This window comes from Mobula hypostoma, chromosome 7, assembly GCF_963921235.1.
Source record: "Mobula hypostoma chromosome 7, sMobHyp1.1, whole genome shotgun sequence".
Taxonomy (NCBI): domain Eukaryota; kingdom Metazoa; phylum Chordata; class Chondrichthyes; order Myliobatiformes; family Myliobatidae; genus Mobula; species Mobula hypostoma.
This window is the reverse complement of record NC_086103.1, coordinates 179142001-179165312: the sequence shown is the minus strand read 5'-3', so window position 1 is coordinate 179165312 and position 23312 is coordinate 179142001. Positions and strand designations below refer to the sequence as shown.

At 46.6% G+C, this 23312-nt stretch overlaps 1 protein-coding gene across 1 annotated transcript in view; it reads right to left on the bottom strand.

The window, feature by feature from the left end:
- The window catches only part of gdpd4a (glycerophosphodiester phosphodiesterase domain containing 4a), a 99673-nt gene extending 77200 nt beyond the window's left edge, over positions 1-22473 (bottom strand). Inside the window, exon 1 of the mRNA XM_063054642.1 lies at positions 22204-22473. The gene's annotated coding sequence lies outside the window, so the exon portion shown is untranslated. The remainder of the gene's footprint in view (positions 1-22203) is intronic.
- Between the last annotated feature and the right edge of the window lie 839 nt (positions 22474-23312).

The following is a 23312-nucleotide window of genomic DNA, read 5'->3' as shown; positions in this document are numbered from 1 at the left end:
CACCTTGCTGTAAACCCCACCCTACCTTGTATGTTCCTTGTTCAGATTTACAACCTACAAAACAATTCGTTCAGTACAAAATGTACTGCTTAAGGCTCAGAGCAAATATCCAATTGATTTCTACAGAAGCCATTTGCTAAACATGTACTTAAGTGTAATACAATCTTTCTCACCGATGGAAATGCTACATTAAGAATTTAACTTGTCTGACAGAGAGTGATCTGAATAGATATTAAATTGTAATTTCTTCAAGCCTGTTAATAACAGAAATATAAATCTCCACATTTCATGTTAATCACAGGTAGATCCGTTTGGGATTAAAGTCCCTCACCCTGAGTCACAATACTTACAGTCATCAAGTCAAAGAACACCACTGCACAGAGAGGCACTTCGGCCCATCGAGTCCATTCCGTGCCAAACTATTAACCCGCCTAGTCCTATCAACCTGCAACCAGAGCCTACCCCTCCATACCCCTCCCATCCATGTACCCGTTCAAATTTCTTTCAAATGCTGAAATCAGACCCGCATCCAGCACTTCCACTGGTAGCTTGTTCCACTCTCTCACCACCCTCTGAGTGAAGTTCCCCCTTGTGTTCCCCTTAAACATTTCACCTTTCACCCTTGATCCATGACCTCTACTTCCAGTCTCACCCAACCTCAGTGGAAAAAGCCTGCTTACATTTCCCTACCTATACCCCTCATAATTTTGTGTACCTCTGTCAAATCTCCCCTCATTCTCCTCCACTCCAGAGAATGAAGTCCTGACCTATTCAACCTCTCCCTATAATTCAGGTCTTCAAGTCCTGGCAATCCTTCAATCTTTTATTTTTTTTTATCTGGAGAAACAGTGCATACAGGGCTTATGAGCCAATTAGTCAACTGCCTGCAAACCAACTATTGACACTAGCCTAATCATAGGACCAATTAACCTACTAACCTACTTGGACTGTGGGAGGAAACTGGAGCACCCAGAGGAGACCTACACAGTTCACGGGGAGAACGTACAAACTCCTTACAGATGGAGCCAGAATTGAACTCCGCACTCCAGAATGCGCTAATAATGTTGCGCTAACCACTATGCTAGTGTGGCACCCAGTTTTGATACTTTCCCTGGGTTGGCGATTTTCAAGCACTTCTTCCGTCCTTGATGAATTTTTAGATCACAAGTTGATGTTACTTTACTCCAGCCACACCTACAGGTCTGAAGAGCATATCCAGCTGCTGCTTTCTCAACAGTATTGACATTTTCTTGATTCGTTGTCATGTCCATGCCAAGGTTCGCTACCGGGAGGTCAGGCCGAGAGTCTTCTTGCGCCCCCGCTCTCGCAGACTCTGGGGGTATACTTCTTTTTAAACTTTCTGTAGCCAAGTGAGGGTGGCTCTTGTGATGAGGAACTTCTGCGTGCTCGTTCTTGCAGAAATATGACTCCAAGACAACATCCCATGCACCATCAATCTACCGGCCATGACACTCAGGGACTTGGGCTATATTTTTTTTGTGCGAATGTATATTTTTCTCCTATTGTACTTATACGTGCTATCTGTGCCATACCCCTCACATCCATGTACCTATCCAAATATCTCTTAAATGTTGAAATCAAACCCACATTCACCATTTCTGCTGACAGCTCACTCCATCTGAGTGAAGAACTTGCCCCTCATATTTCACCTAAGCCTTCAGAAAGCTTTGACTTCCAACCATCAGGCTTTGACTTTGAGTGTGCTCACCCTACCTGTGCCTCTCATGAATTTATATACATCCCCCATCCTACCTCACTCCAAAGGATAAAGTACGAGTTTGCTCAACCTCTCTCTTGCCCTCAAGTCCTGGAAACATCCCTCTTTCCAGCTTCGTAAAACAAAAACAGGCTGATCTACACTGATGAATGTGTGGGAACACCACTCTTCTCACACTTCGGATGAGTGAGCTTGGGTTTTTCTCTTTGGAGGCCAGGAGGATGTGAGGGAGGTGACTTGATAGAGTTGGTCTTATGAGGATAAGTTGAGCGAGCTAGCGCTGTTATCTTTGGAGCGAAGAAGGATGAGAGGTGACTTGATAGATGTGCACAAGACGATAAGAGGCATAGTTCGAATGGACAGCCAGAGATTCTTTCCCCACAGTGGAATTGGCTAATACAAGAGGGCATAACCTTAAGGTGATTGGAGGAAAGTTTCGGGGAGATGTCAGATGTGGGCTTTTTTTTTACACAGACAGTAGTGGGTGCATTGAGCACACAGCTAAGGGTGATGGTGGAGGCAGATACATTAGGCACATTTAAGAAACTCCTAGAGAGACACATGGATAAAAGAAAAATAGGGAGCTACGTAGGAGAGAATGGTTAGATTGGTTTTGGAGTAGATTCGAAGGTAGGCACAACATTATGGGCCTGTATTGTGTTCTATGTTCTATCTTCTACTCTCCATTCCCACTCTCAAAGAGTTTGATTTCGCTGCAAATTATCACTGCTCTTCATCCTAAACACCCACTGGGGAGGGGTCCACACAGGACGAGGATTCCAAGCACTATTATGCTTCTCCTGGATTCCTTCTTGGATGAAGTAGTGACAGTCTTACATTGACAGCTCTCCTTCAGAATCAGAATCCGATTTATTATCACTGACATATGTTGTGAAATTTGTTGTTTAGCAGCAGCTGGTACGGAGGCACCAATGCACAAGTTCGGAAAAAGCTACAGAGAGTTGAAAACCCAGACAACTAGAAATTTGGATAGGTGTATGGATGGGAGGTGCATGGTCCAAGTGCAGGTTGATGGCACTAGGTAGATTAATAGTTTGGCATGGACTTGATGGGTCAAGAGGTCTGTTTCTGCGCTGTACTGTTCTGTGACTCTATGACTACGTGGACCGTTCAGAAATCTGATGGCGGAGGGGAAGAAGCTGCTCCTAAAGCGTTGAGTTGTGTGCCTTCAGGCTCCTAACCTCCTCCCTGATGGTAACGATGAGAAGAAAGCACGTCCCAGGTGGTGAGGGCCCTTAATAATGGCTGCTGCCTTTTCGAGGCACCTCCTTTTGAAGATTTCCTCAAGTGTGGGGAGGCTGGTGCTCACAATGGAGATGGCTGCATCTACAACCCTCTGAAGCTTTTTTTCCCCAGTCCTGTGCATTGGCCCCTCCATATCAGATGGCGATGCCACCCACTAGAATGCTCTTGGATTTTATCACAACTAGAAACATCACCTCTGCTTCAACCCAATCAAAATCCTTGCACCTTCTTCTGGAAAATATTCCGTGCCCTGTTCAGTCCATGGAACCAGCCTTTATTTATTTTTACTTATTTAGAGATACAAAGTGGAACTGGCTCCTCTAGCCCCTCCAAGATGCACAGCCCAGTAACCCATCTTTTTAACCTTCGCCTAACCACTTACGACAATTTACAATGACCAATTAATCTACTACCTTCAAGAGGACTACAACCTTGTCACAGGGTTTGCTGCGCTGGCTGCAGTCAGGGCCTTGTGCTTTCACTCTTGGCAGGGTGACCCCTGCCAAACAGAGGGTAGAGGCCAGACTAAGAGTGGCCCACCGCTCCTCCAGGTTCTAGGGGTATCAACCCTGACCGGTTGTTACAGAAATCGCAATAAAGAATCCTTCTATGCCTGTATGCGACAGTATGACAGACAGATATGGAGTACCTTCATTGCTGCCCTAAAGGCCAGCAGTGATGTTTAACCTACTAACCAGCAGGTCTTTCGTCTGTCGGAGAAAACCTTAGATGAACACGAAAGACTTTGTGGGTTTATCTACAGGCGCGAAAGCCATAATGAACAAGCACAGCTGCAGTGGCACGAATGGCCTCTCTTGACGCAGCAAGATAGTGTAGTGGTTAGCACAAAACTATTACAGCGCCAGCAATCACCTCCTACATTCCAAAGAGATATGGGTTGGGCCCCCAGCACAATCCTTGGACGGTGTTGGTCATTGTCACAAATGACACATTTCAGGACTGCCTAAGAATAGGTATAAATCGGTTGTAGCTTGTTCAAAATGAATCTTAACCAAAAAAAAAGAAAATCTGAGCACATTTCATCAGTTTTGGCATCATTACCCTGGTTGTCTGTGTCCTTTAGGTTCAATTTTAAAATACTCTTAATTATATAAAACGTTCTGAATAATCTAGCTCCTCCGTATATTTTGGAGTGTCTATCCCCTTACATCAATAATTGTAATCTTAGATGCACAAATACTTGTTTGCTTAGGGTTCGTAGAGCCAAGCAGATAAAAACTGATGATTCAGCCTTTTGTTCTTATGCACCAAAATCGAGAACACTCTACTGACTGAGATACACCAGGAAGGTACTATAGAATGTTCCAAAACCCTTCTATAAACCTCTTTTCTAAATTTGGCCTACTTATAGGATTACTTAATGCCTGTGATATTAATTATATTTATGTGATCACTCTATCCTGAGGGCACGGCCTCAGAATAGAAGAACGTCCATTTAGAACAGAGACCAGGAGGAATTTCGTTAGCCACAGAGTGGCGCATCTGTGGAATCCGTTGCCACAGGCGGCTGTGGAGGCCAAGTCATCGAGTACATTCAAGGCAGAGGTTGACAGACTCTTGATTGGTCAGGGCATGAAGAGTTTTATGGAGAGAAGGCAGGCGATTGGGGTTCCGAGGGAAATGGATCAGTCATGATGAAACGGCAGAGAAGACTTGAAGGGTCAAATGGTCCAATACTGCTCCTATGTCTTATAAACTTATAATTTGGTGTACAGGTATTTGATTACATTTTATTCTATATGATGTTTGTCTTTACTTACGATTTTTAATTTTGTCTCGTATTTTTATAATTATATCAATTTATCTTTCCAATCTATATAAGGCACTTCGAGCCGAAATCTTAATGTATGAAAAGTTCTATATAAATAAAGTTATTGCTATTATTTCACTGCATGTTTCAAAGTCTTAATGTACATGTGATGAATAAAGCTAATCTTTATCATTAGTTCTTCCTTTCTAAGGCAGTTATCCTTTTGGCAGATTCAGATACGGATCAGGACCGCAAAGCAAAGGGTAAGAATATGAGGGAGGGGAAAGATTACACTCTGCTCGAATAAGAAGACCTAATTCTGGCTTCTTCCCCCTTTCTTTCAAGTTCAAGTTTGGTAAGGAGCAGACGGGCCAAAGGGCCTGTTTCTGCGCTGTTCCTGTTCCATGACTTCTGAAGAACGCTCTCGGTCTGAAACATTCATGAGTTCTTCCAGCACTTTGTCTGCGGTTTGCTCAAGGTTTCCAGTATCTGCAGAATTACTTGCGTTTACAAATGCAAGTAGTGTTGGAATCTGGTATTCGGAAGGTGATAACATGGACCATTACGGGAGAGGTGCAGGTCAGAGAACTCCAGAACCAAAGGGAATCATAAACACAAGAGATTCTGCAGAAGTCCTGATGAAGGGTCTCGGCCCAAAACCTGAACTGTTTATTCATATTCCATAGATGCTGCCTGACCTGCTGAGTTCCTCCAGCATTCTGTGTGTGTTGCTTTGGGTTTCCAGCATCTGAAAACTTCCTCGTGCTTAGGTTCCGCAGATACTGAAAATCCAGAGAAACACACACAAAATGCTGGAGGAGATCAGCAGGCCAGGCAGCATCCATGGGGAATGTTTCGGGCTGAGACCCTTCATCAGGACTGGAAAGGAAGAGGAACGAAGCCAGATTAAGGGTCGGGGGGGGGGGGAGAGTGCTGAGTACTAGCTAAAAGGTAATAGGTGAGACAAGGAAAAAATAAATACAAGGGATTCTGCAGAGGCTGGAAATCCAGAGTAACACACACAAAAATTCTGGAGGAACTCAGCAGGCCAGGCAAGCATCTATACAAAGGAATAAAGAGTTGAATTTTCAGACTGAAACCTTTCATCAGGAATGGAAAAGAAGAGGGAAGAATCCACAATAAGAAGCTGGGAGGGGAGGAGAAGGGAAGGAGTACAAGCTGGCAGGTGATGGCTGAAACCAGATTCAGATTTATTTATCACATGTACATCGAAACATACAATGAAATGAGCAGGAAGAAGGCTTCAATTTCTGAACGCTAGTCAAACTCTTTTGAAATAGTCAACAGGATTGAATTGCAGGGTCAATGTGTGCAAGATCCCACCAGGACTCAAAATAAGAAACGAGATGCAAATTCATCCCATTGCATTTCCCAGAACTTCATTCGCCACATCTTTCTGCGCTTTGCCAGCAGAGATCATATTTCAAGTGTCTCGCATTCAGTCCAAAAACCTGGCAAAGTTTTGAGAAAGTGTTAAATAAATGCAAATGCGATCGTTCTCTCTCAGCGAATTTCAGGATGGAAGCTGAGACGGACAGAAATGGGCCCTTGGCTTTGAAGCAATTAAGTCAGAGCTGGTAATTAGAACAACTCGGGGAAATGAGAAGAAGACTAAAATAAAGTCAACAGCCACTGCACACTCAAATGAGGTAAACAACTGCTGGGTGCCATGGCAGCATAGTGGTTAGCGTGATGCTATTACAGCTTAGGCTGCTGCAGAGTTCAGAGTTCAATTCCACTGTCGTTCTGTAAGGAGTCTCCTTTTGGTGCGTGGAATGTATTGCCAGTGACAGTGGTAGAGGTGGATACAATAGGGTCTTTTAAGAGACCTTAGATAGGTACATGGATCTTAGAAAAATGGAAGGCTATGCGGTAGGGAAATTCTAGAGTAGGTTACATGGTCGGCACAACATTGTGGGCCGAAGGGCCTGTAATGTGCTGTAAATGTCTATGTTCTATGTTTTCCCTGTGGAATGAATGCAGGAGTGGGTGCCCCAGTTTCCGTCCACAGTCCAAAGACATACCGGCTAGGTTAATTGGTCATTGAAAATTGTCCCACGACAATTTAGGGTTTATCGGGGTTGTGGGTTTGCAGGGCAGCATGACTCAAAGTGCCAAAAGGGTGTGCTCAGCTTTGTATTGCGAAATAAAGAACTGCTTGTCAGTAACTGTCACAAAAAAGCAGTATCCATCATCAAGGAGCCCACCATCTATGCTCTCCTCTCACTACTGCCATCAGGAAGGAGTTGCAGGAGCCTCAGGACCACTGTTCCCTCTAAGCTGTCAGGCACGCAGCCGCACAGTAACTGAAATACCTCCACGCACATAGCCTTCGTTGCTGCGCAGCTAGAATAAAGACAAACGAGAAAACTTTACGAACCGTGAAAGTTTTTCTCTACTGCAGTTTGTTATACCCTTCAATTAATAAATAAAATTAAAAGTATGTGACTTTTAAATTTTCATTTGAAGTATTCAGGGCACGCATATCACAAGAAAAACATTTAGAGAGCAGCAGTTTTCAGGCCACATTAACATTTTCTGCTCAGAGCACAGCTAATAAAAAAATGAGAAGGAACGTTGCTCAGGTGCCGCAGCACCAAGTTCAGGGGTACCAGGTTCAACCGTCAGGCTCCTGACCTAGTGAGGTTAACTTCTCTCTCCTCAACACTGAAGGATTCCACAATGTATTCAGGCTCCTGCACCTCCTCCCTGCTGGGGGCAATAAGACAGCACGCCCTGGGGTGATGGGAGTCCTTCATGATGGCTGCCGCATTTTGAAGCATCATCTTTTGAAGGCATCCTTGATGCTGGAGAGGCTAGTGTCCATGATGGAGCTGGCAGATTTTGCAAATTTCTGCAGCTTTTTCTGATCATAACCAGTGGCCCCTCCATACCAGACAGTGACGCAGCCAGTCAGAATGCCCTCCACAGTGCATCTGTAGAAATTTGATAGAGTCTTTGGTGACATACCAAGTCGCCTCAAACTCCTAATAAAATATAGCCACCTGTCTGCCTTCTACACAATTGCATCAATATGTGGGGCCCTGGATAAATCTTCAGAGGTGTTGACACCTAGGAAAGTGAAACTGCTCGCCCATTCCACTTCTGATCCATCGACGAGAGCTGAACTTCTCGTTTCTGAAGTCCACAAACAATTCCTTGGTCGAGAGCGAGGTTGTTGTTGCAACATCACTCAACCAGCTGATCTATCTCATCACCATGCCTCCTCGTCACCATCTGAGATTCTGCCAACAACAGTTGTGTCATTGGCAAATTTACAACTGGAGATTGAGCTGTGCCTAGCCACACAGTCGTGGGTGCAGAGAGTGTAGAGCAGTGTGCTAAGCACATATCTTTGAGGTGAGCTAGTGTTGATAGCAAGGAGGAGATGCTATTTCTGATCCGCACAGACTGGTCTCTCAGCGAGGAAGTCAAGTATCCAGTTGCAGAGGGAGTTACAGAGGATCAAGTTTTGGAGCTTGTTGATCAGGACTGAGGGTATGATGCTGACGAATGCTGAACTGTAATCAATAAACAGCAGCCTGACGTAGGTATAGTTGTTGTCCATGTAATCCGAGGCCAAGTAGAGAGCCAGTAATAGGTGTATAAGATGATGAGAGGCATTGATCGTGTGGATAGTCAGAGGCTTTACCCCAGGGCTGAAATGGCTAACACGAGAGGGCACAGTTTTAAGGTGCTTGGATGTAGGTACAGAGGAGATGTCAGGGGTAAGTTTTTTTTTAAAAACACAGAGAGTGGTGAGTGCGTGGAGTGGGCTGCCGGCGACGGTGGTGGAGGCAGATACAATAGGGTATTTTAAGAGACTCCTGGATAGGTACATGGAGCTTAGAAAAATAGAGGGCTATGCGTGATCCTAGGTAATTTCTAAAGTAAGTCCATGTTCAGTACAGCATTGTGAGCCGAAGGGCCTGTATTGTGCTGTAGGTTTTCTGTGTTTCTACAACAGACCTATTGTGATGATAAGCCAATTGCGGTGAGTTCAGATCTATAGATGTGTGGTGGAGAGTTTGCATACCTTGGTTGCATCACGGCAGGTATAGAAATATCAACGTCCCCGAATGGAAAATCCTACAAAAAGTAGTGGATACAGCCCAGTCCATCATGTGTAGAGCCCTCCGTGCCACTGAGCACATCTATATGAAGCTCCTTTGCAGAAAAGCAACACACATCAGAGACCCCCACCACCCAGGCCATACTCTTTTCCCACTGCTGCCATCAGGAAGGTGATACAGGAGCCTCAGGACTCACACCACCAGCTTCAGGAACAGTTATTAACCCTCAACCATCAGGCTCTTGAACCAAAGGGGATAACTTCACTTGCCCCACCACTGAAATGTTTCCACAACCTATGAACTCACTCTCAAGGGCTCTTCATCTCATGTTCTTGATATTAATTGCTTATTATTACTTTTTTTAATTTTGTATTTGCAGGTTTTGTTGTCCTTTTTACATTGGTTGTTTGTCTGTCCTGTTGGGTGCAGTTATTCACTGATTCTATTTTGCTACTGTGTACACCCGCAAGAAAACAAATTTCATGCCTGTATATGGTGACATATATATACTTTGACAGGATATTTATCCAACTTATGTTTCAAACCTTTGCTTTGAAACATTTAAGAGCTTCAGCGTAATCACATTGTCAGTGTTTCAAGTTGCAACACTGGTACAAATTGTAACAATAAACATAGAATGGAAGTCAGAGGCTCGTTGTTAATAAACCGACGGCTTGCCGAACGCATGTTATAAAAAATACATATTAAGTACCGCACAGTTTTCAGGGTATGTAACAATTTCCCACACAGAGCAACGGAGGGTCCACGCAGCTGTAAACATAAAAAAATTAGTTGGAATGTTGAATTGGGGTCGATGTCAGAGGCAGGATTTTCTACGCAGAGAGTGGTAACGCAATGCCAGGAGTGATGATAGAGGCGGGCTGCGTGGAGGAGGGGGTGTCGCGGGCTGCGTGGGGGAGGGGGGATCAAGGGCAGCGTGGGGGAAGGGGGGTCAAGGGCTGCGTGGGGGAGAGGGGGGTCATGGGCTGCGTGGGGGAGGGGGGTCATGGGCTGCGTGGGGGAGAGGTGGGTCATGGGCTGCGTGGGGGAGAGGGGGGTCAAGGGCTGCGTGGGGGAGAGGGGCTGCGTGGGGGAGAGGGGGGTGATGGGCTGTGTGGGGGAAGGGGGGTCATGGGCTGCGTGGGGGAGGAGGTCAAGGGCTGTGTGGGGGAAGGGGGGGTTACAAACTATCCAGGAGAGGAGGTTTAGATGCAATGTAGGGACACAGAAGACTTCAGGGGAGATGTCACTGGGGCACCATGGCAGTATCGCGGGTAGTGAGACGCTGTTAGAGTTCAGGCAGTTTGCAGTTCGGTGTTCAATTCCAGCACTGATCCCTAAGGAGCCTCAGTACATCCTCCATGTGCACTGATTTCCTCCTACAGCCGAAAGTTGTAATGGGTAGGCAATTGGTCATTGCAAATTGTCCTGTGATTAGGTTTGGGTTAATCGGGGTTCTGGGGTTGCTGGCATGGTGCAGCTCAAATGGCCAGGAAGCCCTACTCTGCATTGTAACACTGGACAGGTAGATAAATATCAGAGGGAAGTTTTTTTTTAAACATAGAGAGTATTAAAGTGCATTAAACGAACTACCAGGAGTGGTGATAGAAGCTCATAGAATTGGAGTATTTAAGTGACTCTTAGATAGGCACATGGATGAAAGAAAAATGGAGGGAAGGGTTAGATTGCTCTTAGATTAGGTTAAAAGGTCAGCACAACATTGTGGGCTGAAGGGCCTGTACTGTGCTGTAATATTCTATGTTCAATATCATTTACAATTACAGTAGAAGGTCAAGAGAAAATTGGAGGGTTATGGACTATGTAGGAGGGAAGGTTTAGATTGATCATGGTGTTGGTTCATAAAGGTCAGCACAACATCGTGGGCTGAAGGGCCTGTAATGTACCATACTGTTTTTAGTTCGATCTTTTAACCGGGGAAGGTGGGCAGGCATGCTTAACTGGTCACAGAATCCAGGTTCGCAGCTCTCAATCATCTCCTTGACTTTGAATTACGTGGGGATGAGTCAGTAAAAGGAGCAGGGCTACAGAATGGTGTCCGGAGGGAGTGCTCACTGCCCATTGCCCCGTGTGGCTGCAGGCACCAACACTTACTGAAATGGCTGAGTCGCGGGGGTCACAGTTTTAATCCGGGTCCACAGCAGGTGGTGAGTGAACCATACAGAGTAGCTTCAACAACACTCAGAAACCCTGACACTAGTAGTTCAAGTTCAAGTTCAATTGTCATTCAAACATAATGCAGCCAAACGAAACAGCATTCCCCTGGAGCCAAGGTGCAAAATGCTGTACCAGCGGCACACAGCACCTATAGTTACGATAGCAGGAAAAACATACAGTCACAAAAAATAATATAGCCCATGATTGGAATGGCCTGTAGACTGATGGTTTATGGGACGGTGTCCTGCTCTACCTTGTCTTCCATCGAGTAAACACTGGAGTGCACCATCGATGGAAGGGGCCATAGCATAGCAGAGGACATAGCAGAAACACACACAAAGCGCTGGAGGAACTCAGCAGGTCAGGCAGCATCTATGGAGGGAAATGAACAGTTGACTTTTCAGGCCGAGACACTGTATCAGCCCACTGAGTCTGCTCTACCATTCCATCATGGCCGTTTTATCGTCCCTTTCAGCCCCATTCTCCTGCCTTCTCCCCGTAACCCTGTAACTAATGAAGAACTACCAACCTCTGCATTAGATATACCCAATAACTTGGTCTCCAAAGCCATACGTGGCAATGAATTCCACAGATTCACTGCCATCTGGCAAAAGGTGTCCTTTTAATCTGAGCTGTCCCCTCCAGTCCTAGACTCCCCCACCATAGGCAACATCTTCTCCACATCCACTCTATCTAAGTTTTCAATATTCAACGGGTTTCGATGAGATTCTCCCCCACCTCCCATTCTTCTAAACGTCAACGAGTACAGGTCGAGAGCTATCAAATGCTCCTCGTACCCTAACTCTTTCATTCCCAGGATTATTCTCATAACATTCCTCTAGACCCTCTCCAATATTAGCACATACCTTCTTAGATAAAGGGCCCAAAATCACTCACAGTATTCCAAGTGTGGGCTGACCAATGTCTTACAAAGCATCAGCATTACATCCTTGCTTTTGTATTCCAGTCCTCTCGAAACGAGTACTAACATTGCATTTGCCTTCCTTATTACCAACTCAACCAGCAAGTTAACCTTTAGGGAATACTGAACTAGGACTCCCTAGTCCCAAGATGTCGCCAGGACTTGAGGACCAGAGTTCTAGGGAAAGGTTGAATTGGTTTGGACTTCATTCCCAGGGAGGGAGGGAACGTCAACTCAGACCATGAGAGGCCTGCGTCGGGCATTTTCAAACTTTACAAGACGCAGATTGGAAGTCTGTGTGGGGCGCCACTCCTCACACAGACTAGTGCAATGTGTGATTAAGTGCCTTGCTCAAGGCCACAGCTGAGGCTCGAACTAGCGACCTTGAGCTAACCAGACGAACGCCTTAACCACTTGGCCACATGCCCAACACGTCCCAGGAAAGTAGGACAATGAGGGGAGATTTGACAGAGATATACAAAATTGGGGCCAGCTGGTGGGGTAGTGGCATCAGCACTGGACAACAAGGCAGATGGTCGTGAGTTCAAACCCAGCCGGGTCCCAACCTGGGCAGCAGCAGTATCCACACAGAAGAAAGGCCTGGCAATCTACTTCCGTTCTTGTCCTAAAAACTCTACGGACACTATGGTCCATGAGATCACAAAGAGTCAGACTTGACTAAACAACTGAACAACAAATATAAAATTGAGGGGTACGGGTAGGGAAAATGTAAGCAGACTTTTTCCCCTGAACTTGGGTGAGACTTGAACTTAGGTTGAGGGTAAATGGTGCAATATTTAAGGGGGGAACTGAAGGGGAATTTCTTTCTCTCGGGGGTGTTGCAAGTGTGGAATGATCTGCCAGAGGAAGTGGCGGATGAGGGTGTGATTGCAATATTTAAGAGAAGTTTGGATAGGTACATGGATGGGAAGGGGTATGCAGGGTTATGGTCTGAGTTGGAAATGCAAAATGCAGTATACACTCTGCTTCTGCCCACAGTGACTTCCTGCTTGAATCACTGCAAACTGCAAGTCAAGCACTCCCACGCAGCACTTAAAGAAACGGTACTATGGTAATCCAGTCTACGGTTCTCAGCTGCACTGTCTCCAGCCTTCCTTCAGGCACCTTAAAGGGGACTGCAATTTCATTTCCAAACAAGTGCAAAGCAAACCATAACTTCACCTGATTTCCAAACAAAATTAACTATTGCGTTGCATTGATACAATGATCATACAGTGGGTAAAGATCTATCATATAATAAACATCCTGCCACAGTCCCTGTGACAAATCTTGAGACTCCAGTTCTTGCCATCATCTACATAGAGGACCACGCCTTCCTTTTAGGACGCTTTGCTTCGTGGTATTGGCCCATGGCATAACAAAGACTGGGAACCCCTGTTTTAGACCATAGACTACAGCACAGTACAAGCCCTTTGGCCCACAACATTGTGTACAGCATTTAACCTATTCCAAGATCAATCTAATACTTCCCTCCTACACTTTATCATCCATGTGCCTATCTAACAGTTTCTTAAATGCCCCTAATGTATCTGCCTCTACGGTCTCAATATACCCAAGGTGTCCAAAGACGTATAGGCTAGTGTTAGTAAATTGTAGGCACGCCATGTTGGTGCCAGAGACATGACAACACTTCCAGGCTGCTCCCAGCTCATCCTCACACTGTGTCGGTTGTTGATGCAAGTGATGCATTTGACTGTACGTTTCAATGCGCATGTGACAAATAAAGCTAGTCTTTCATCTTTACTGGTGGATGGATGGCAGGCAAAGCTAAAGCTCGGTGCTGTGTCTCGGTACATTTGCAGGCTTTTTCTCCTCAGACAGGCTGAGGCTAGGACTAGAGGTCACAGGTTAATGGTGAAAGACGAAATGTGTTAAGTGGGACCTGTGGAGGAGCTTCTTCAATCAGAGCGTGGTGAGAGTGTGGAACGAGCTGCCAGCGGAAGAGGTGGATGCGGGTTCAATTTCAACATGTGAGAGATGTTTGGATAGGTACATGAGTGGGAGAGGAATGGAGGTCTATGGTCCAGGCTATCCTCTCCTACCAGATTCTTTCTTCTTCAACCCTTCATATTTTCCACCCATCACCTCCCAACTTGTCACTTCATCCCCCCTCCCACCCACCTTTTCCCTCACCTGGTCTGACCTATCACCTGCCAGTTTGTACTCCTTTCCCCTCCCCCCAACTTCTTACCTTGGCTTCTTCCACCTCTCTCCCACCACCAATTTCCTTTTCAGTCCTGATGAAGGGTCTTGTCCTGAAACTTTGACAGTTTATTCCTCCAATCAGCTTAATATTATGCCCCACCTGTATTAGCCATTCCATCTTGGGAAAAAGTCTATCTATTCACTTGATCTATGCCTCTTTTCTCATAGATCTCTCTCAAATAACCTCTTATCCTTTGCTCCAAAGTTTGCTCAAGCTTTTCTCAACAAGACATGCTTTCTAAACCAGGGAGCGTCATGGTAAACATCCTCTGCACCCTCTCTAAGTCTTATGCATCCTTCCTATAATGAGGTGACCAGAGGTGAACTCAATACTCTGTATAGTCTAGTCTAACCAGAGCTTTATAGAGCTGCAACATTACTTTGTGGCTTTTGAATTCAATCCCCTGATTAATGAAGGCCAACACTTGATACACCTTCTTAACAAATCCCATCAACTTTCATGTCACCTTTGAGGAATCTAGATCTATATAGGAACCCCAAGATCTCTCTGTCCCTCTGCTCAGAATCCTGTCGTTAACCCTGTACTTGGCCCTCAGGTTTGTCCTTCAAACTTCTCCATGTTATGTTCTGTGTGTTGTGTGTATTATGTGCTTGGGTTGCTGCTGTAAGCAGTTTTCATTGTATCTCTACCTCATTGTACTTGTGAAAGTTACAATTAGACTTCATCAGCGAAGAGTGAGCTGCCGTTCTCTACAGCACGCACACAAGAGAAGTGCTTTTGACAAGGTAGTTTGCAACAGGAGTGGGCTGTTCGCCAACTTTAATCTGCTCTCCCATTCCTCTGGCTCACATCTGATTAATGCCAGCTCTATTTACATAACCCACTACGCCTCTAGCTTCTTAGAAATTAGCTCAGCTTCGGCATGTCATCTAAAACTTTGACAAACTTCTAGAGATTCATAGTGGAAGAGCATCCTGACCGGCTGCATCACCAACTGATACGGAAACACCAATGCTGAGGAACGGACACGCGACAGAGAGTGGTGGATACACAGCCCAGTTTGTCACAGGCAAAGCCCTCCCCATCATTGTGCATATCTACGTGGAGCCCTGCCACTAGAAAACAGAAAGGACCCCCACCCTCTATGTTTGTTACCACCATTGGGAAGGAGGTACAGCCTTAGGTCCCACAACAGGTTCAGAAACAGTTATTACCGCTCAACCATCAGGCTCCTGAACCAATCTGGAAAACTTCACTTGCCTCAACACCAAACTGATTCCACAACCTATGGACTCACTTTCAAGTACTCAATAACTCGTGTCCTCAGGATTATTTTTTATTATTGTCTTCTTTTTCACATTGGTTGTTTGTCAAGTCTTTGTATAGGTATAGATTTCCATTAATTACTTTTTTTTAATCTTTCCTGTAAGTCATCATATCATATGACATGGGCGGTCACGGTATTTCTGTGACCACAACTGTTCCTGGCAAATTTTTCGACAGAAGTGGTTTGCCATTGCCTTCTTCTGGGCAGTGTCTTTACAAGACGGGTGACCCCAGCCATTATCAATACTCTTCAGAGATTGTCTGCCTAGTGCCGGTGGTCTTGTGATATGCCCCAGCTGCTCATACGACCATCCACCACCTGCACCCCCCCCATGGCTTCACATGACCCTGATCTGGGGGGCTAAGCAGGTGCTCCGCCTTGCCAAGGGTGACCTGCAGGCTAGTGGAGGGAAAGAGCGCACAAGACCTCCTTTGGTGGAGATGCACCCCCACCCCGCCACCCTTTAGCTGTAAGTCCTGCAAGAAAATGAAACTCAAGGTAGTTTATGGCACTCTGATAATAGATTTACTTTGACTTAACAGTCAAGGGCAGTCTCACAATGTCTGAGTGACCCCAGCATTCAACCTTCTGCAGAAGGGGACTCTGTGTGAACATTCCTGAAGTGAAACTTTCTCTGCATTTCTACTTTCATATTACCATGACTACCTTCAGATACATTTTCTTTCAGGCATTCACAGGAAAAATAGAAATACAATAGAATTTTACTAAAAACTATAATAAACAAAGACTGATTGTTGTTGACTTCAGGAGAGCACGGAGCGACCACTCTCCGCTGAACATCGACAACTCCTCCGTTGAGATCGTTAAGAGCTCCAGATTTCTTGGTGTTCACCTGGTGGAGAATCTCACCCGGTCCCTCAACACCAGCTCCGTAGCCAAGAAAGCCCAGCAGCGTCTCTACTTTCTGCGAAGGCTGAGAAAAGTCCATCTCCCACCCCCTATCCTCACCACACTCTACGGAGGATGTATCGAGAGCATCCTGAGCAGCTGCATCACTGCCTGGTTTGGGAATTGCACCGTCTTGAATCGCAAGACCCTGCAGCAGATAGTGCAGTCAGCTGAGAAGATCATTGGGGTCTCTCTTCCTGCTATTACAGACATTTACACCACACGCTGCATCCCAAAAGCTAACAGCACCCCTCATACAAACTCTTCTCCCTCCTGCCATCTGGCAAAAGGTACCGAAGCATTTGGGCTCTCACGACCAGACTGTGCAACAGTTTCTTCCCCCAAGCCATCAGACTCCCCAATACTCAGAGTCTAGACTGACATCTACCTCATTTATTATTATATTGTAATTTGTCCTCTACTGTGCCTATTGTCTTGTTTATTAATTATTGTACTGCCCTGCACTGTTTTGTGCACTTTATGTAGTCCTGTGCAGGTCTGTAGTCTAGTGCAGTTTTTATGTTGTTTTACGTAGTCCAGTGTTGCCTTGTGCTGTCTCACATAGTCTAGTGTAGTTTTGTGTTGTTTCATGTAGCACCAGGAGGAACATTGTTTTGTTTTTACTGTGCACTGTACCAGCAGTTTATGGTCGAAATGACAATAAACTTGACTTGACAAAGAACCAAAGTGCAAAAGGAGACAAACTGTTTGCAAATAAAACAAAATACTGAGAACGTGAGTTGTAGAGGCCTTGAAAAAAGCTGCATGAGTTACAGAACCAATTCAGAGTAGTGGTGAATGAAGTTATCCATTCCGGTTCAGGACCCTGATAGCTGAAGGGTAGTAACTGTACCAAAACCTGGTGGTGGGGGGATCTAAGGTTACTGTACCTCCTGTCCAATGGTAGTAGCAAGAAGAGTATGTGGGTTGGATAGCAGGGGATACTTCGGAATCTTTTTGACACTCTAAGCAACTCAATCAATCAAATCAGTCACATTGAGAGAATAAGCGAGCTAGGGTTTTTCTCTTTGGGGTGAAGGAGGATGTGAGGTGTATAAGATGATAAGAGGAATAGACAGCACGAACAACCAGCCAGTGCCTTTTTCCCAGGGTGGCAATGGCTAATAGTAGAGGACATCCTTTTAAGGTGACTGGAGGAAAGTTTCATGGAGCTGACAGACATAATTTTTTTTTTCCACACCGAGTCTGGAAAGCCCTGCTGGGGCGGTGGTGGAGACAGATACGTTAGATGCATTTAAGAAACTCTTAGATAAGCATATGGATGAAAAGAAAACAGTGGCTATGTGGGAGGGAAGGGTGAGTAGATTAAAAGTAAGCTTCAGAGGTGGGTATAACAACAATGTTCAAGAGACATTTAGACAAGTATTTGGATAGGAAAGGTTTAGAGCAAGGGTTCCCAACCTGGAGAGCACGGACCGCTTGCTTAATGTTATTGGTCTACAGCATAAAAAAGGTTGGAAACCCCTCGTTTACAGGGATATGGCCAAACACAGACAATGGGACCAGCTGGCTAGACAATTTGGTCGGAATAGGGGGATTGGGCTGGTTAACTCTCTGATCCTAGGTAAGGTGGATGACCATGGGTTCTCTACCCAGGACAGGAAAATTCTAAAACTAACAGGAAATGGTTTCAATTGAGGAGGGAACTATTTAAAGAGCAGCAGTCCACACAAAATGCAGGAGGAACTCAACAGATGAGGCAGCATCTCTGAAGAGCAGTAGCAGTCGACATTTCAGGCCGAGACCCTTCAACAGACTGGAGAGGCCAGACTGAGGTAGTGAGAGAGAATCACCAGGTCTTACTTATCTGTACTCCTTTCCCTACCCCATCACCACCTTCCTATTCTGGCTTCTGCTCGCTTCCTTTCCAGTCCTGATGAAGGCTCTTGGCCCAAAACATCAACTGTTCATCCCCCTCCATAGATGCTGCCTGACTTGACGAGTTCTTCCAGCATTTTCTGTGTGTTGTTCAAGATTTTCAGCATCCGCAGAATCTCCCATGTCTATCTAAAGGGGATCTGAGAGGCAACTTTTTCCACACAATGGAAAAAGCAGAGCAAGCTGTCAGAGGAAGCGGTTGAGCAGATACAATTACAGTATCTAACAGACACTTGTAAAGGTATAAGGGTAGGAAAGTTTTGGAGGAATGTGGGCCAAATGTGGGCAAATGAAGGCATCTTGGGCAGAATGGACTAGTTGGCCCTAAGGGGCTGTTTCCCTACCTGTATAACTCTCTCAAGATTCTACCCCCACCCAGAGGCTAATCTTTTCACTAAAATTGCCGGAATGCCCTGGCTAGCTCTGAAGTGAGGTTGCCACTGCAGCACGTGCAGGACGACAGCCCCCTGGTGCATAAGAACATCCCACAAGCACAAAGTTTGCAGTTGGTGGGAGTTTGTCGAGTGCACACTAAGCAAAGTTGCAGCTCTATAGAACTCTGGTTAGACCGCACTTGGAGTATTGGCTTCAGTTTTGGTTGCTTCATTACAGAACTTCAGACAGAGTGCAGAGGAGGTTCACCAGAATGCTGCCTGGATTGGAGAGCACGTCTTATGAGGGAAGGTTGAGTGAGCTTTTCCCTTTGGAGAGGAGGATGAGATGCAACTTAATAGTTTTATGTAAAATTATAAGAGCCATGGATAGAGCAGACAGCCAGAGACCTTTGCCCAACGCAGCAACGGCCAACACAGAGGAGATCCTTTTAAGCTGAGCGGAGTAAGTATAGGGGAGAATGTCAAAGATTATTATGGCATGGTAGCATAGTGCTTAGTACAATGCTTTACAGTACATATGATCAGGGCTCATCTCTCGATGGTGCCTTGTACATTCTCCCTGTGACATTGTGGGTTTCCTCCAGGTGCTCTGGTTTCCTCCCTCGGTCCAAAGATGTTCCAGTCGGTAGGATAATTGGTCATTGTAAATGAGGGTAGGATTAAATCATGGGACTGCTGGGCGGAACGACTCGAAGGGGGAAGAGCCAGAAGGGCCTATTCCACGCCGTCTCTCAATAAAATAAAATTTTTAAATCACACAGAGTGGTGGGTGCCTGGAATGCATTGCCGGCGGGTGGTGGTAGACGCAGATACGTTAGAGACATTTAAGCAGCTCTTAGTTAGGCACATGGATGGTTATGGAGGAAAGGGTTAGATTGATCATGGAGGAGGGTAAAAAGTTAGCACAACATTCAGGTCTGAAGAGCCTGTACCGTGCTGTACACCACCTCCACAGATGCTGCCTGACTTGCTGACTCCAGCAGACTGCTTGTTATACACAATTCCATCCCATTTAACCACATTAACCCTGCACAGCCTCAGGGAATCCCAGCCTTTGCAAAGTCTATATGCAAACTCTATCGCCATTCTAATTCAAATGTTCCTGGGTCTGTAAGATCAGTTTTGGAAGGGACCCACCTTTAGGTTTGGGATATAGAGAGTCTTTCTCTCAGGGTTGTGATGCTGAGGCTTTATAAGGCACTGGTGAGGCCTCACCTTGAGTATTGTGAACAGTTTGGGGCCTCTCATCTTAGAGAAGATGTGCTGGCATTAGAGAGGGTCCAGAAGAGGTTCACAAAGATGATTCCAGGAATGAAAGTGTTATCATACGAGGAACATTTGATGGCTCTGGGTCTGTACTCGCCGGAGTTCAGAAGGATGAGAGGGGATCTCATTGAAACCTTTTGAATGTTGAAAGGCCTAGACCGAGTAGATGCGGAAAGGATGTTTCCCATGGTGGGAGAGTCTAGGACAAGAAGGCACAGCCTCAGGATAGAGGGGCGCCCTTTCAAAACAGAGATGCAGGGAAATGTCTTTAGCCAAAGGGTGGTGGATTTGTGGAATTTGTTGCCACATGCAACTGTAGAGGCCAAGTCATTGGGTGTATTTAAGGCAGAGATTGATAGGTTCTTGATTGGGCATGGCATCAAAGGTTACGGGGAGAAGGCCAGGAATTGGGGCTGAGGAGAAGACAGAAAAAGAGGTTCAGCCATGATTGAATGGCGGAGCAGACTTGATGGGCCAGATGGCCTAATTCTGCTCCTATGTCTTAATGTCTTATGGTCAGGGAAATGGAGATGGCAAGGGCTTAGGTTGAGAGTGGAGAGATTTACTAGAACAATTCTCCTCAGAAGCAGGCTGCTCAGCCCATTCTGCCTGTACTATCCAACTAAGTTTACAAGTTACAGCCAGAGGTTGGGCAGGCTATGACTTTATTCACAGGGGTGACCTTATCGAGGGTTTTTCAATCATGAGGGGCATAGACAGGGTAAATGCAGGGTCTCTTCCCCTGGGCTGGGGAATCAAGAACTAGAGGGCATAGGTTTAAGGTGAGAGAGGCAACTTTTTCACTCAAAGGATTGTCCTTAAATAGCAGAAGGAAGTGGTTGCCGCAGGTAAACTGTTTAAGACATTTAGTCAGGTATGTGGATAGGAAAGGTTAAGAGGGATATGAGCCAAACGTAGGCATATGGGACTAACTTGGTCAGTATGGAGCAGATGGACCAAAGGGCTTGTTTCCAACCTGTCTGACTCTATAACCTCAAATGTTTCCGCCCTCGCAATCTGATACCTTTTCAAATATCTCAATGCAAAAATATACACCCCTAATAATACATTTTATTAGGTACACCTGCTCGTTAAAGTAAATATCTCATCAATCAATCAATCATGTGGCAGAGGTTCAGTTGTTGTTCAGACCAAACGTCAGAATGGGGAAGAAATGTGATCTAAGTGACTTTGACTGTGGAATGATTGTTGGTGCCAGACAGGGTGGTTTGAGTATCTCAGGAACTGCTGATCTCCTGAGATTTTCACGCACTAAGCTCCCTAGAGTTTACAGAGAATGGTGCGAAAAACAAAACAAAACATCCAGTGAGTGGCAGTTCTGAGGGGTGAAAATGCCTTGTTAATGAGAGGCACACTAGGCTTCTGATGAAGGTTCTGGGCCTGAAAAGTTGACTGTTTACTCCTTTCCATAGAGGCTGCCTGACCTGCTCAGTTCCTCCAGCAACTTGTGTATGTTGCTTGGATTTCCAGCATTTTCGGATTTTCTCCTGTTTATGTTGTTGATGGGTCAGAGGAGAATGGCCAAATTGGATCAAGTTGACAGGAAGGCGGCAGTAACTCGAATAAGGACGCGTTACAAACACGGAGGTGCCGAAGAACATCTCTAAGCACACGACACGTCCAACGTTGAAGTGGGTGGGCTACAGCAGCAGAAGACCACGGACGGACAGTCAGTGAGCACTTTATTGGGTACCAGGAGGTATCTAATAAGAGTGGCCACTGAGTTGTTCTCGCCGGCGGGCTTAATAAACCGCCGCGTCCCAAAAGGCGGCTGTCTTTCACTCAGAAACACTTGCCACCACGGCCGGCCAATGCACCGAGTCCCCGTTCAATTAGATCTGCGCCAAGTCCACTGCACATCCTGCAACAGCCAGCCGCGACAAAAGTTACAGCGAGCCCGCGTGTGTGGTCCCAGCGTCCGCGACTCGCGGCTCCCGTGCGAAAATACACTGCGGTTGTACTTTCATGTCCAGCCCAAATGTAAGATCATCTCCGTTTATTTATTCCTGGGTATAAAACTCGCCAAGGTGCCGGCACCAAACAGCACGGGACGCTTTCTAACCGACGCCCCCTCCCCCAGACAAAGAAAATAAATATATTTTTAAAAGGGGAACTTTTATCTATATAACAGGTGGGCAATGGACGACACTCCGTCATGGGGGAACAAAAAAGATTGCAACCACATGATCCCGTTGTCCATTAAATATACAAATGGTAATTTTCGATACTCACTGTTTCACGGTTCCTTTGGCAGATTGTATACAATATAATTGTTGTATCGAAGTTAATCCGACAGCGCTCGGCTAAATAAATACTTATCATGTACACAGATCGGGAATTTTCCACTTAAAAAATATGACTAAGTGAGTCTATAATCCGGGTGCGACAGTAGACCGATAGAGAGAGTGAGTCGGTCTGGTCTGGAACCGACTTCATTCGCGAGGCGGTCACAGCGGCGACTGAGTCGGCACTTCGCATCTACCTGACCTCGCTGCGAAAGTTGGAGAGAGGGGGGGCGGGGCGGGGAAGGAGTGGCGATAGGGATTGGAGGGGGGTAGGTGGGAGGAAGGGAGGAAGGAAGGGGAAGGGGGTGGGGAAAGGAGTTAGGAAGGGAGGGGGAAGGGGTTAGAAAGGGAGGGGGAAGGGGTTAGAAAGGGAGGGGGAAGGGGTTAGAAAGGGAGGGGAAGGGGGTTAGGAAGGGAGGGGGAAGGGAGTTAGGAAGGGAGGGGGAAGGGAGTTAGGAAGGGAGGGGGAAGGGGTGAGGGAGGGGAAGGGGTGAGGGAGGGGAAGGGGTGGGGGGAAGGGGTGAGGGGGGGGAAGGGGTGAGGGGGGAAGGGGTGAGGGAGGGGAAGGGGTGGGGGAAGGGATGGGGAAGGGGAAGGGGAAGGGGTGGGGGGGAAGGGGAAGGGGAAGGGGAAGGGGTGGGGGGGAAGGGGAAGGGGTGGGGGGGAAGGGGAAGGGGTGGGGAGGAAGGGGAAGGGCAAGGGGGGGGGGGAAGGGGAAGGGGTGAGGGGGGGAAGGGGTGAGGGGGGGAAGGGGTGAGGGAGGGGAAGGGGTGGGGGGAAGGGATGGGGGAAGGGGAAGGGGAAGGGGAAGGGGTGGGGGGGAAGGGGAAGGGGTGGGGGGGAGGGGAAGGGGAAGGGGTGGGGGGGAGGGGAAGGGGAAGGGGTGGGGGGGAGGGGAGGGGAAGGGGTGGGGGGGAAGGGGAAGGGGTGGGGGGGAAGGGGAAGGGGAAGGGGTGGGGGGGAAGGGGTGGGGGGAAGGGGAAGGGGTGGGGGGAAGGGGAAGGGGTGGGGGGAAGGGGTGGGGGGGGGGAAGGGGTGGGGGAAAGGGGTGAGGGC